Here is a 14,667-nt window from a genome sequence, read left to right on the forward strand (position 1 = left end):
GAAACCAGATATAGGCAATACAAATATGGAACACTTGTGTTCCAACCAATAGTTCTCAAACTTCAGTTAGTATCAGAACCAGCTGGAGGGATTCTTAAAAGACCTTGCTAGGCCTAACCCCAGAGTTTCTGATTCAGTAGGTCTAGGGGGACAGCTGAGGACAAGTTTCCAGGAGATGCTGATGCTATCAACCTGGACTACACATAAGAACCACTGTGACAAAATGTTCCTTGACGTTCATACTTCTCTAAAGGCTGGTTCACAGCTCAACCACCTTGGACGTGGATGTCCAAAAGTGGGATGTCAATGGGAAACAAAACTGTGATTAAGACAGTGTGGCAGACATAAGATGACAGGCCATAGCAAGGGCTGTGGCTCCCTTAAAAGTTCATACCCCACTATGGGGGCATCTACTACTCAGTGCCAGCTGTTGGCACAGGGGCGATTTGGAGCCCAGGGTATCTGACTAGCAGCAATAACAGGAGTAAAACCAGCATCGGCAACAACAAAGCAGCACACATTACCTAATTCTTACTGTGTACCAAGAGCTTTAACTATGTTGTCCCATTTAATAATACCAGGAGCCCTATAAAGTGTTATTATTATCTCCATTTTAGAGATAAGGAAGTTGAGAAACAGAGAGGTTAAGCAACTTGCATGGTACTGCACAGCCTATAAACAGCAGGGCTAGGCCTCCAATTCAGATTCTTGCTTCTGAGCCCATATTCTTAAACTCAATATATTTATAACCTCAGATCTTGTAATGTTCTCAAGAGAATTCATGAATCCAGTTTCTTATATTTCCTGTGATTTCCAAAACTCCCGTAGCCACCCCCACATTCTCTGACCCCCACAAAAACAATGCAATATTGATGTGTGAGCCATGACTAGCCCAGATGCTGTCAGCTAACTAGCCCTGACCTAGAAGCTACAAGAACCTCCCAGCACCTTACTCTGGCAGCTCGCGCTTGGTTACTGCCTGCTTGCTGTGTGGCGGGCACCGTGCTCTGCACTTTACATGGATTACTACCTTTCTATTTTTCACTGCAACACTATCAGATAGATACTATAGGGCCCCTGGTTAAGGGAGGATCGGGGGGAAGGATAGAAATCTGAGGACGAAGTGAAAGATAACTTGCCCGTGGTGCACATGACCCCACCAGCACAGCAGAGGCGGAGCTGGGACTGAAAATGAGGCCGGGGTCCTCAAGTTGAACACCTCAATGGCTCTGCCACACCAGCTCTCTGACAGCGAGGACAAGCTGATTCCCTCAAGGGCTGGCATCAGGCCTAGCAGTGAGAATGGTAAGGAGGTGACTGCTGAAGCGCGAGGAAGAGGTCTGAACACAAATGAGCTTCAACAACCCCGGGGGTATGAAGAGTTCAACTGTGGACCCCATGAGTACGTTGGGGCACCTTTAGCACTGGGAGTTCTTGAGAGAAGTAAAACTCCAAACAGCAGATTCATGGGTTCACTTGTCAGTCATTTCTTCAGCGTGCACCTGAGTGCAGACCCCGTGGCCTCCGCAGAAACACATCTGGTAAAGCACCCAGACCGAATGTGGAAAGCAGCGCGAGAGCTAGAATTAACTCACCGTGGAAGCTCAGAGGGAAGGGTAGCTAACTGCAACTACAGAAAATGAGGAAGAACTCACAGGAAATGGAAATGCAAACTGAACCTCAAAGGAGAAAACCGACCATTCAAAAAGAAACACTGCGGCGCAAACAGCAATTTGGAGGAAGGCTCAGGTCGGCGGGCCTGGTGCTGCGGCTGGTGTGAGCCTGAGGCTGCAGTGTGTGGACCTGGATCCTGCTGCCGTGCAGACGTGTCTGCATGTCTCCATAAGCCACTGAAGGTTTCTAAAGTGAAAGATTACATCCTCTATCTGTGCTGCACTTTAAGAAAATGAATTTGTCAGCAATAGGATGATTCTGGATCAAGGAACAACTGCTGAGGGTCAGGAGATCAACGAAAAAAGTCTTCCATCTATGCAGGCAAGAGCCAAGGAGAAAAACCCTGACATGGACCTAAGTGATGTTTTCAAAGAGAGGTTTTGAGTCAAAGACCACTGGAGAATGGTGAATTATATGTAAAAAGTACTTGATTGACATGTACTCTCAGTAGGGCCCATAACTCCCGCGCCAAGCCCCGCCAGATAGGATCCATTGATCTGAAGATCATTAACTTGGGTAACGTGCTGCATGTGAAGTATCAGTGAGAAAGTGCACTCACGGGTGCAAAAGCTGGAAAGGGGGTAAAATAGAGACCCAGGACTCTGAAGGCAGGGCTGGGTTGGAGGCCAAGGGAAACTTCTAAAACAGAGAGAGACTAAGGAATGAGCGGAGTGCCTCAGAAGCCATGTTGCACAAATCTCTTGGGCCAAGGAGACAGAGAGGAACTGGAGGAGACGACTGGGACTGGGATCAGGGGTGGGTCTGGTGAGTTAAAACAAGGAACAGGAGGTCCAGTGTACTGGAAACCAAGGAGAAAGAGATTTAAAGAGAAGTAAGAGAACCACATACTCTGCGAAGGTCAAATGTGTTCATTCTACAACTCTGATGTCAGTGGTGACTTTAAAGAGGAGGCGGCATAGAGCTCAGTCTGTGACGGCACATGAGGGACGACAGAAAACTCTCATCTTGATATAAAAGACCAGTCGGTTTACAAGAGTTCCAAAAAAGGAAAACAGCTGGATTACTCTGTCTTTTCCAACGGTGTCTGAGAACACACAGAGTAGCTCCTTCCCTATGTTTCCTATGCAGTGCAGAGTTAATACACGCCGTGTAAAGCAGCAAACAGAGCAGGGGTACAAATCGAAGGGTGGGAGTAGCCACATGACCAAGAAAAACGAGCTTGGGTGAGAAAACGGGTGTGCCAGCCATTCACACTCCACATTACCTGGGTCTCTCATTCCCAGCCCCCCCCCTTTCCGGTGAAAAGTATTTATAGAAAAAGAGGTGGGTGGGGGGTGACGAAACACCATGTAGTAGGGATGCAAGCTGAAAACATGGGAGAAGTGACAAAAAAGAAAAGATACAAGCAAGACACACTACATAAAGGAAACTGAATATCAAGACTTCCAGTAAGTAGGTAAACCAGTTTTTTGAAAAAAATTCCATACCTCATTCAGAGTGTGAACTTTTGCTACTTCTTTAATGAAGCTCAAATTCACAAATGTAACATTCCTGGGGCATTAGTAATAGAATGCCTACCTTTATTTTTTTTTAATTCAACTTAAATAGTAGATCGTGTCTGTGACCTTAAGTAGTTGCGGTCATCTTAAGAAATTTCATCTCATGCATATCTGAATGCTTTACCGCCTTTTAAAAAATTAGCCTTTTGTATTATTACTTATATGATACATACACACTGTATGTATGATAATTACTTGTTGCTATTATCCTTTTTATTCTACTTGACTCTGCAACTGAAAATGCCTGAACTACAAGTGGATGAAACCTCGACCAGAATCCAGTGACCCAGCTAGGGCCGTCCCTCTCTCCCCGCACGTGTCCTGGCCTCAGACTCTACATTTGCTCACAGTTTCAGAGAGTCTGGAATAAGCTAGTCCTAGTTTCTCCTTCTCAGAAGAGAAAGCTATAAAGAAAAAAAAGTATTTCAAGCAATCATTGGGTCACCATTAAAGGAAATCCAAGAACTGACTAAGGGCTACCAAAATACTATTTAGTTGAGAAGTGCTCTCAGTTTTTAATCATTCCAACTTTAAATTTAGACAGGCACCCCCATTCATTCACTTACTCTCCCTCTGCCTTCTGAACAAACAAAAAAAGCCCCCAAAGCTATTATTCACTAAGTACTAATTAGCCTGTATATTAACTCATTTAAGTTTTATAATCTTATAAGGTAGCCATTCCATGCTTATTTTTCAGAAGAAAAAAAATGAGGCTCAGATATATTAACGACTTACCAAAAGTTAAAAAAACAAAGAAACAAGCAGCAACCACAACAACAACTCTACTAAGTGGAGAGGGTCAGTCCCTTTGACGCCAGTCACAGCTTAACACTGCCTCTCACAAAGCAAGATTTCCAAAGTGAGGAAATGGATCAAGTAGCCCTCTCTCCTCACAGGAGAGAGGATCGATATCAGAACAGGACGCAGATGCAGGTGTATCTCCACACTCAATCTCAGACCATCCTCCCCTTTAATCAACCATTACACACGAAGTTCTCATACTAGAAAAAGGTAAGTGCTTTATATAAAGAAGACCTAATAGATACAAATCATTTCAAATGACAGATTAAACACAGTAATTCAAGCACAGTGACCGAAAGATACCAATCTCAGCTAGGGAACATTAAAGGGTTTGCAATAATTATACTCAGCACAAATTCCCAGGTACTGCATGTGAGCCGCAATTAGAGTGACTTTCTTGTACAGAGAGGTGGAACAGTAAGATCGGTGAAGATTTTACTACAGTGCTTCTTGTAGGTTCTGTTGTGTGGCATCCAAGACAGAGCATCATCAGCTGAGTTTCAATTAGATAGATACCTGCTTGTCTTTGTTTTATAATAATGAATTCGTCTACTTCAGAGATCTAGGAAGCCTTTATATGTGCATTTTTCCTTTAAGAAAAGTGAATACGTCTGAGAATATCATGACAGAGGAAAACAAGATTACGATACAAATGCTAGGCTTATCAACACTGGAGGAGGGGACATTGTGTCCAGGTCCATGTTGACCAAAAGTAGAAAAAAGAAGGGAGAAAGAGGAAGAAGTCATATGCAAGGGAGAAATAACTAGAAGAGCAGAGAAAACCTTGGCAATACATTTGCCAGTGTCTCCCACGAAAATGGTGGAAAGTAGGAACAAGGCTGATTCTAGGATTTTGAAAAACTTACCAATAAAATTACTTAATTTTCATTTCTTGTAAGATCTTAGAAACATATTCTCTCCTGCAGTGCTTCTGTCTCTTTAAGAATATATTTCAAGCCCTGGCTGGTGTGGCTCAGTAGACTGAGTGCCAACCTGCAAACCAAAGGGTCGCTGGTTCAATTCCCAGTCAGGGCACATGCCTGGGTTGCAGGCCAGGTCCTCAGTAGGAGCCGCAGAAGAGGCAACCATACATTAATGTTTCTCTCCCTCTCTTCCTCCCCCCTGCATCTAAAAATAAATAAATAAAATCTTTTTTTTTAAATAAATAAAACCTTAAAAAATACAGAGAATATATTTCGAGCCCTGACCAGTGTGGCTCAGTTAGTTGGAGCATCGTCCCATAAACTGAAAGGCTACAGGTTTGATTCCCAGTAAGGGTACAAGCCTTGGTTCAGCCCCTAGTCAGAGAGCATGTGGGAGGCAACTGATCAACCGATTGTTCCTCTCTCACCTCACATTCCTGTTTCTCTCCTTCTCTCCCACCCTTCCCCTCTCTAAGCATGTCATCAGGTGAAGCTTAAAAAGAAAAGAATACATTATGGAAAATCATTTTAGATGAGGTTGTGAATTCTCATCTAAAATTCTGTGATTAAGCCAGAATCCTTGTTTTGCAGAACAGTGAAGCCACAAGTAGTTGAATGAGACATCCAATATACCAAAAAAAAAAAAGTTACTTTGAACCCACTAATTTTGTGATTAGTGATCCATGCACCAGGTCTATGTCCAAAACAAAATTATAGATAATCTTATTTAGCTTCAAAATTCCAAACTCCACTGTTGCCTTCTGGCTAATAAAACCAAACTGCCTTGGAAACATTTAAAAGCATCCACCACCACATGTCCCACAGAATGGACCCAGCAGACACAGAGTGAGGCAATTCACAAAAGCCAAGGAGATTAAACAAAAAGGTTGTTTAAAAAAAAAAGGCAGAGGGAATGTTGTAAAGGATAAATAAGTCTAAAATGACAGTAAGGATAGTAAGTAAAAGCAAGGATAATATGTGACCACTGATGGGATTCCACAGTAACAAAAAAACCATAAGGGATATTATTGGGAAATTGTAAAATTTTAATGTAAATGGAATATTTAAAACACTACTGCTTCAGCATTAATCTTTTGACTGATAACTATTTCATTTGGATAGAACAATAGCCTTGTTACTAAAAAATACACGCTAAAGCAGTGAGGAGTGAGACACCTATCACAGTGACTGCGACAGCAGACAGGTCCTCCCAAAATGTGTGTGCGTGTGTGTGTGCGTGTGTGCATAAAACATGAAAAACAGCAATTTGTAAATCTGGGTAAAAATCTACTTGAACTATTTTCCAACTTGTGTGAAGGTTTAACACCTTAACAATAATATCAGAAGAAAAAAACCCACCAGTGGTAAAAAATAAAACAAAACATTGTTTCAAACATTATGGTGGTAGCGAAGCAGAAACACATATCCCAGGACGTCGTCCTGTATTCCAAATAAAGTTGGGGTTTGCAATGGCTAAACAATGCTATTAAAAGAGCTTCCCTGTATTTAATAGGATCTTCCAACAAAATGACAAGATAATTATTGTTATAAAGTCTACTGTGGCTTTTATGAAATGTGGGACGTGCTACAAAAAGATTGGCAGAAAAAAATTTGCCGGTTAACCTTTCAGTGATTTGAACAATAATAAAGTCATGGGCTGGTTTTTAGCTGCTCTTTCATCAAAGCGTTACACTTTTTTCGTGACTAAACGTGTACTGCACTTCCCTTTCTGAATGTTAAGTAAGACCAGCTTTAACAAGTCCCAACTTGAGACTGGCACGGTATGCTTGAAGATGAATGCACATGCCTCATGTTGACTTTTTCATTACTAGACTTAAGTTGCATCACTATGAAAGAAACTTTTAAATAGGCCAATCCTACTGTTATACTAAGGAGGGAAAAGCCCACCCCAGGCCACCCTCAACAAGAGAAAAAAGGGCCACTTACTGCACTGATGATGGGACACCAGCCCCTTCCTTCCTCTACGAGGAGATCTTTGTAAAAACCAACCCACACAGAGTGAAGGTGCTTCTTCAAACTCAAGGTCCTTCTTCACATCTAGAAAGGCATACCATAATCTTTCCACATGCAGGCCTTTTTTCAGTGACTGTTTTAAAAGGCACTCCAAGACCAGGTAACATAATCCTAAATTATCAAAACATTTCCCTTCAAATTCATCATAGGAAAGTATATCAAAACATTTTCAGCCCCGGCTGGTGTGGCTCAGTGGATTGAATGCTGGGCTGACCTGAGAACCAAAGGGTCACTACTGGTTTGATTCCTAGTCAGGGCACATGCCTGGGTTGTGGGCCAGATTCTCAGTAGGGGGAGCCTAAGAGGCAACCACACACTGATGTTTCTCTCCCTCTATTTCTCTCTTCCTTCCCCTCTAAAAATAAATAAGTAAAATTGACATAAAAAAAAAATCAGTATATATAGTTAGTTACCCCTAGTAGGAAAAGTCACTTCAAGTAATAAATGCACTAAAATTTCAGACAGGTAACAGATTGCCTTTATCCCTTTAACAGAACCTATGAAATATTTGTCCAAATAAGCTCCCTAATATGACTTTATACACACCATTGAAAATTTGGGATGATAATCTTCAGAACTTGCAGAGAAGGCGTTTGCTCAACATACTTTTAAAAGAGGCTACAAGGGGTATCCTCTCCCTCTGAATTGATGCTTCTAAGACCTGGCAGTTAGGTTTCACATTATGAGCAGTACACCATTCTTTATGGGTCACAGTGACAAGTGGCAAAAACTGAATCCAAGAAGGACAGGTCTTTCAAACTGAGGTCTGCATGCCACAGCTTCCCCCCCAGAATGCAGTGAACTGGCTTCAAGTGCTAAAGGCAAAATCTGTGGGAAAGAGGTAAACGGCACAAGGCCCAGCCAAACTGAAACAAAGGACTGTTTGTAAATCTGGCCAGTTCTTAGAGGTTTGAGCCATTATCAAGCTGGCTAACTTCTGTTCATAGATTTTTCCCTAGGCCTAGCTAGTAAAAAGAATGAAATGAAAATCTGAAATGAAACAGTCAAATACTGCAGCTGACTGTTTATGTTTGTTTAGGAAAAGGCAAGAGAAGAAACATAATTCTGATATTCAACTATTGGTATTTAAATTAAGCACATTTGTTTTTCTGTACAAACAAGGAAAGAAAATCAAGTACATAGTACATATACTGGCACATTATTTCCATAAGGCATAAACACTAAGAAAACCTATTATTATTTACTTCCTTCAAAAACATTTCAATCTTGATTATTATTTTCATTTATCATCATCCATGAGAGTAACAGGTTTTGATTCCATCTCATGAAATTAGGCTTTTAATTATTTGTTTTTTGGAATGTTGCATTCAAGGAAATCTTGGAATCATTAGGAGACTTTTATCTGAACATTCTAAAACTAACTATAAATAAGATAAAGGGATCTGATTATATAAATGTATCACTGTGGAAAGATTAAAAAAATAAAACAACTGTCTGGTATTTAAGAATGAAATTCAAGTGCTTCTGCGTTTCGGGCATTTAGGAGGCACGTCCACCCTGTTTCCTTGTTCTCCCCCCATGTGACGAGTCTGTGTGTGCAGGAGACAGAGCTGTGGCAGAGAGAACAGCAGCATCAGGCCCGGCTCCAGAGCATCACAGGGAAAGACAACCTCCTGCTACCCACTGGTAGGCCAGCCTCAGAGCACTATGGCAATGAGGAAGAGGACAGTGAGGATGAGGACATGGATGAGATGGACTACAGTGAGTTACCTGATGGAGAGGTCAAGGAGGGGGGCATGGAAGGTAACGAATAGGAGCAGAACCAGTGGATGATACAGACAGACAAGGCAGGGTGGCCTCAGGGAGAGTCCAGGCCAACCTGACGCACCTGTAACCCTTGCAGAACCACCTCATCATCCCAGTACCTAAAGCTCACCTTCAGGTACCTCCTTAGCTGCTACCAGGACCTGGTCTCCTTGGCTCCTCCCAGGCCATCAGTCTGCCCTTGAATCCCCAGGGCCTGAGGCCACCCCACCTTCTGGCCAGTAGCTCACTCCTTGGTTGCCAGGTGTAGTCTCTTTCTAACTCTCTTTGATGAAAACAGGACGTTCCACTACTGCCACTACCCCTCACTACCCCTCAGCCTGTGCCCAAAGAATGAAATTCAAAAGGTTCACTGAACTTGCCCACTAAATAACTTTTACTTAAAATATTTTAAACATACTTGTGTATTTATAAAAATACAAGTATAGATTTCATCATATTCTTACATAAGACTACAGGTTTCCAAAGTTATCAATTACTAATACAAAAACACACTGTATTTCTAGTCTTTAAATAATATGTAGAATAAAATCTTTAAAAGATGTATCTTTCATAATATATTTTGATTCTTTCAGCCAAAATTTAATTAGCAAGCAGGCTGTAAATGTATAAATATTCTCTCATTACCAAGAGAAAGACCCCTGCCCCCCCCCCCCCCCCCGGAAAAAAAAAAAAAGAAAAAAAGAAGAAGAACTAAACCTGAGCCTGACTGAGTAGGGCCCAACCTGAGCCTTCATCCCCTCCTCCTTAAGGAGTCCTCTGGCCTTCTGAGTTCCAGCCCTCTGTGTTCCCTTTAGGTGACTCACCGTCTGATTCCTGCAGGTTCAGGAAATACTCTTCCACAGCCTACAAATATCACCTAGTCTTAGACGTGAGTCACTGACATTAGCAAGAGAGCGAGTTGCTCCAGTTGTTCCTGAGCGGGAACCTCTGCAAGGGTGCCCCAACGGACTGTACCAAGGCGGGCAGGGAAGCACCCACCTTCTCTGGCAGGGCAGAAAAATGCTAATTTTTCATGGTTTACCAGAAAATCCACATCCCTGCCAACCTTAGCTTCAAGGCTTGTTCTTAATTAGAGCTGAGAAGCCTGTTTCAACTTGAAGACACGCATATCAAGTGAATGGACAGCCAACTACCGCAATGAAAGGTAAATAAAAAACCTTTTTTAACTGTCTTAAAAGCCGTGGTTGATAGGGCACAGCACTGATTAAGACTAATCGCACTTCGGCTGGAGCCTGAGGTCTGAAGAAAAGGTAGGAGCTAGAATGCGAACTGAGCGAGGTACGGAAGTCCTCTCCGGGAGGCACCCCTGCTCCGCACGGGGCCGGTGTTTGGCCTGGAGCTCCAGCGCTCCCCAGTCACACGGGCAGGGAATGTAACGTGTGTACTTGCCCTCAAACGTGGAAATGATATGTTGGAAATCATTTGAATTACATGATTTTTTAAATCACACTACTTTACTAGATGAGTCAATTCCAAAGTGCCTTGTAATTGTTTTCTGAGACCCAAAATTTAAGTTTGTTTCATAATCTTTTATTCACATTTTATTTTTAGAAAAGGGGCCAGAAAGAAAGCAGTGATTTTCTATCCTAATTGCCTTGTTTTGATACAAGAACCTCAATCTCTTCATTGTACCACAAAGGATAGGGCAATCCTCATTCTAAATCCTAAAGAGGTCAAGTTAAAACATGTCGGGCACTGAGCAGACTGCCCAGCTGCCGCCAAACAGCTCAGGAACAGCTCTGCTTTGCCTTCAGATTGTTAGGGAAGTTTGTGCTTCACTGAGGAAAACAAGAAGCGACATGGAGATCTGATCTTCTAAGTTATAAAGAGGACTTTAAAAGATTGTGAGCCTAAGGTAAAATGACTTGTTCACTTACTCAGTTTGGTTAAGTGAATTGGTTAAGATTGGTCTACTACAGAATTTTAAATCATATTCTCAAGTTGAATCTACTTTCACATGAGGCATATTAACATTGTTAACTTTCTTTCTAATCAAAGACTCCAACTTACTAGCAAAATGAAGAGCAAAAAGTTTGTTTCTATACTACCATATAGTATGGCAGAGGCTGGGGAAAGAGCCAGACACTGTTGATACTTTATTATTTCATTACTATTTCTGCCAGTTTGAGGTTAACAGTCTTTCCTCCTTGAAGTCAGGGATCAGGTAGTTGTGTTGTCTTAGTACCACAGCAAAACCTTACGGTAAGACCATCGTTTCCAACACCTACTTGAAAAGAAATCAGGTATGTGTGGGCTGAGAGTGCGGGGCTGCAGGAGCAGGTAGACTGCTGAATTCCTTATTTAAGAATGTAGCCTAGAGGGCAAAGTAGTCAGAAAACTATTTCCTGCAGAGAAGGAGGAGAAACTTTCCCAGTCTCGGAGAGCATGCTGAGCGGGCTCGCACTTCAGGGACCTGGGTGGGAGAACGAAGGCTAAACGAGAGTGGGAGTTTGGATTCAGGTTAACGGTGCCTGCGCCCTGCGGTGTCTGCCTGCTTTTCTTCCTTGATATCTAAGGGTTTCACTTCCTTTAAGAACAAAAAATCCTTCCTGCTGTACTATGAGAAAATGCCATGGACATTTATTTGAGATAGGAGAGACAAGAATGGCCATTTTTTCCTTCTCATACGCCTCTGAAGTAAGAAAAGCTAGGAAAACCCATGAAACTCTCTCCCAGTCCTGCGGCGACAGGAGAGAAGTGCGGTGGAGTCTGGGTGAAATCACCCGGGAGCAACCCACAGCCTCCGCGGCAGACGCCTTGCACAGGCACTAGTGTCGTGTAAGGCGAAATGACCAGAGTCAGCGTGCTGGCTGTGCCAAAAGTTATCAGTGTGACTAGGGCAAGCCTCTTACTTCCCCAAGAGCTCACCGCCTCCCCTCTCAGTATGGTAAAAGGCTTAGATTCCATGGTCATTTGAGGCCGTCAGGTGATATCCTGAGGTGGCAGGGACGGTTAACAAGAAACCAAGGCTTGAACCAAACAGGCGAATGCAGCAGGGACACCGGACAAAGCCGAAGATGATGAGGAGAACTGGTCCTAGCCATTTTTGTCACCAGCCAGCTACGTGATGTTAATCAAATCTCAACCTCCTTAGGTTTCAGATTCTTCCATTGCAAGATGGAGATGATTACAGTTTGCTCCTACTTCCTCAAGTGGGAAGTTTTACATTAATACCAATACGGGGCCACCTGCAGTCCTCACAGTTGCAAACATCTAAGGCAGGGAGGGAGAGCAGGGCAACCATGACCACGTGGTTAAAAACTAAGTTAGATGAGTCACATGAAAGACATCAAGGTGAACAAAAAACAAGACTCAGACCTGCTTCAGGCCAATGGTTAAAGCCAGGTTCCTACCTGACCTGGCAAGGATTGCTAAACCCTCTACCCCCTCACATAGCAAATATGGGCAGAACAGAATGTCTGTTCTCCATCTGATGCCTAATTAGCATATTTGCTCTTTCATTACCACTCTTATGAACTATACATAAAAAATTTACACTAAAATGCATTTGAAGAAGAGCATGGATTAAATTTCACTTGGTATAAGACATTCCATTAAGGTATTTGTATCAGCAAGCCCACAATTCCTCTTATAAGGCAATTTCTAATACTAATTTCTGTCATTTTCAAAGAAAAAGGTAACTACTTAAAAGACTTTTTCTGATGTATTGGAGTTCATATGGCACAAACTGTCCTTCTCCTTAACACTAAAGCAACAATCACTAACACACATGGACAGTTTAATACATGCCCAAGATTACTTAATATTTTAACATACATAACTTTTTTTTAAAAAACCTGCACACACCATTTGTTTAGTGTACTGCTGTTACCCCCATTTTCCAGCTGAGCAAACAAAGACGTAAGTGGTACACAGTATAAAGAAGAGCTCTGACTTTGAACCATGCCTGCCTGCAGTCGACCATGCTCTTTCTTAGTCACTACTTTTTAAAGTTCTGAGACAAGGTCCCTTTTTGCAAGCAGTGACCTCTTCTGGGTAGTTTAATGGGTAAAATTATATAGATTTGTGATTTATTTACTGTGCTACTACACTACTTGACAAATGCCGGTCTTGGGTGCGTTATGGGCAGTAGTCACGTTGGAGCTACTTTATTTCCCAGGTTTCCCAAGGGAGACGTCAGATCCCGAGTAGCATCTGAACCCCCAGTTTGTGGAGGCGCAGAAGAGGTCAGCACTCAGGCTGACCTGTGTCCAATCCAAGCTCTGCGCCTCCGCAGTGCGTTAACCTGGGTGTGCTCTGGCACTCAGGCAACGGAGAACTCATGACTACGGAAGGAACTCTGTATGCCTCAGTTTCTTCATTTAGAAAAGAGGGGGTACCAATCTTTACTACCACCACTCAATACTAAAAACTAAATACTCAGTTTTTACCACACGCCAAGCTCGAATAAAAGGTCTATAAGGATTGAGTTAACACGGTGGTGACACCTCATGCGTCCCTCAAACAGATTCTATAATGTAGAGAAAACACTGAGGCACAGGGGGGTGAGGTAACCTGCCCAAGTAACAAACAGGTGTGCAATGTGAATCCAAAGTCCTTTTAATAAATTAAAATAGACCCGAATAATTTAGAACAGTCCTAGGCAAACAATGACATTAGCCAGCATTTGTTGAACCCTTACTCCTATTGATACTGTTGCTGTGGTGCCTAACAAGACAGAAACATGGACTTGTCAGCTGTCAGCAGAAAGTCTGCCCGTGGCCTGCACAAGCTCTCAGGCTACAGATATTACTGGCTCTCAGCCGCCTGAGCAACCCTCCAGAGGATACGGAATAGAGAGCAACTCTTTTCCTTTCAAGTCCTTAACACAAAAGGGTACCCTTTGCTAAATTTCATCAAAATCCTGTGCATACATAATGGCTTCCACAGCAGAAGCCAGTATTAACAGAAGGCAGCAGAAGCAAAATTCTAAAATCCCTACACTATAAAAACTTATAATCTAGTTGAAGAAAGAAAAATGGTAACAGAAGACTATGTGGGGTGTTAGTATGCATTAGAGCTCTCGGCTGGGGGACTCTCAGTTGGGAGAAGAGGTCCAAGAACACGACGCCTGGGCACGTGCTGCCTCGAGATCGCAGACGTTCGAGGGCCGGCCACACTCCTAGGGGTGGGTGACCTTCCCGTCCAAATTCATTCCTCCTCGGCCCTGCCACACTCAACTGATACGGAAAATAAATCATCAGTGGGCTTCTGAATGCAATTTAGGTAAACTGGCTGAAAGATGAGCTGGAAAAGCTGCCAAATTAATTGTTTAGTGGACGTATTTACAAAGAAGACAGTCCTGCATACCATGGTCAGGTACATATGACTACTCAGGCTCACGGGAACATACAATCCTTAAATAACCACAGGTACGGTTGTTTTTTGGCTGTTTCAACCCAGCATTTTAATGACCTGAACAATGAAAACTTTAAATAAGATAAAGGTTTGTTTCAAAACCGTCTATGTAGTACCCATATTATACACAGCAAAATTAGTGAATAAAAGCATAGTGGATGCCATCAAAAAAGTAAACTACAATATCATTGTATTGGCATATTATGAACATTGTTGAACAAATAAAACCATAATATGTTAAACATCAGTATTCCCTTTACCCTAAAACATTCACTTTAATTTCATGTTGCAAGCAACAAAATATATACACCACATATATAAAATGAAAAAGTATCTACAGTCAGCAGTACAATATCTCAAGTATTATCTTTATTTTTCACTCTAAGGCCCAGAAATAATGACTATCAGATATGTACCTGATCCTTACAAAGGCATATTGGGATGCATGCAGCATGCACACCACTGATAATCAGATCACAATTTATATGAAATTGCAAGTCAGACAGACACTAAAAAACTGGCCAATGCAGCAATCAATTTGAACATTAAAAGTCGAAGGCACCTGATCA

The 14,667-nt window shown here is 42.3% G+C and overlaps 1 protein-coding gene across 2 annotated transcripts in view; it reads right to left on the reverse strand.

Moving 5' to 3' along the window:
* The window catches only part of MED12L (mediator complex subunit 12L), a 315,205-nt gene that overhangs the window by 103,340 nt on the left and 197,198 nt on the right, over positions 1–14,667 (reverse strand). The gene's annotated exons all lie outside the window — the stretch shown is intronic.

The sequence above is a fragment of the Artibeus jamaicensis genome, unplaced genomic scaffold (genome assembly GCF_021234435.1).
Source record: "Artibeus jamaicensis isolate MK-2021 breed Jamaican fruit bat unplaced genomic scaffold, CSHL_Jam_final contig_466, whole genome shotgun sequence".
Classification (NCBI taxonomy): domain Eukaryota; kingdom Metazoa; phylum Chordata; class Mammalia; order Chiroptera; family Phyllostomidae; genus Artibeus; species Artibeus jamaicensis.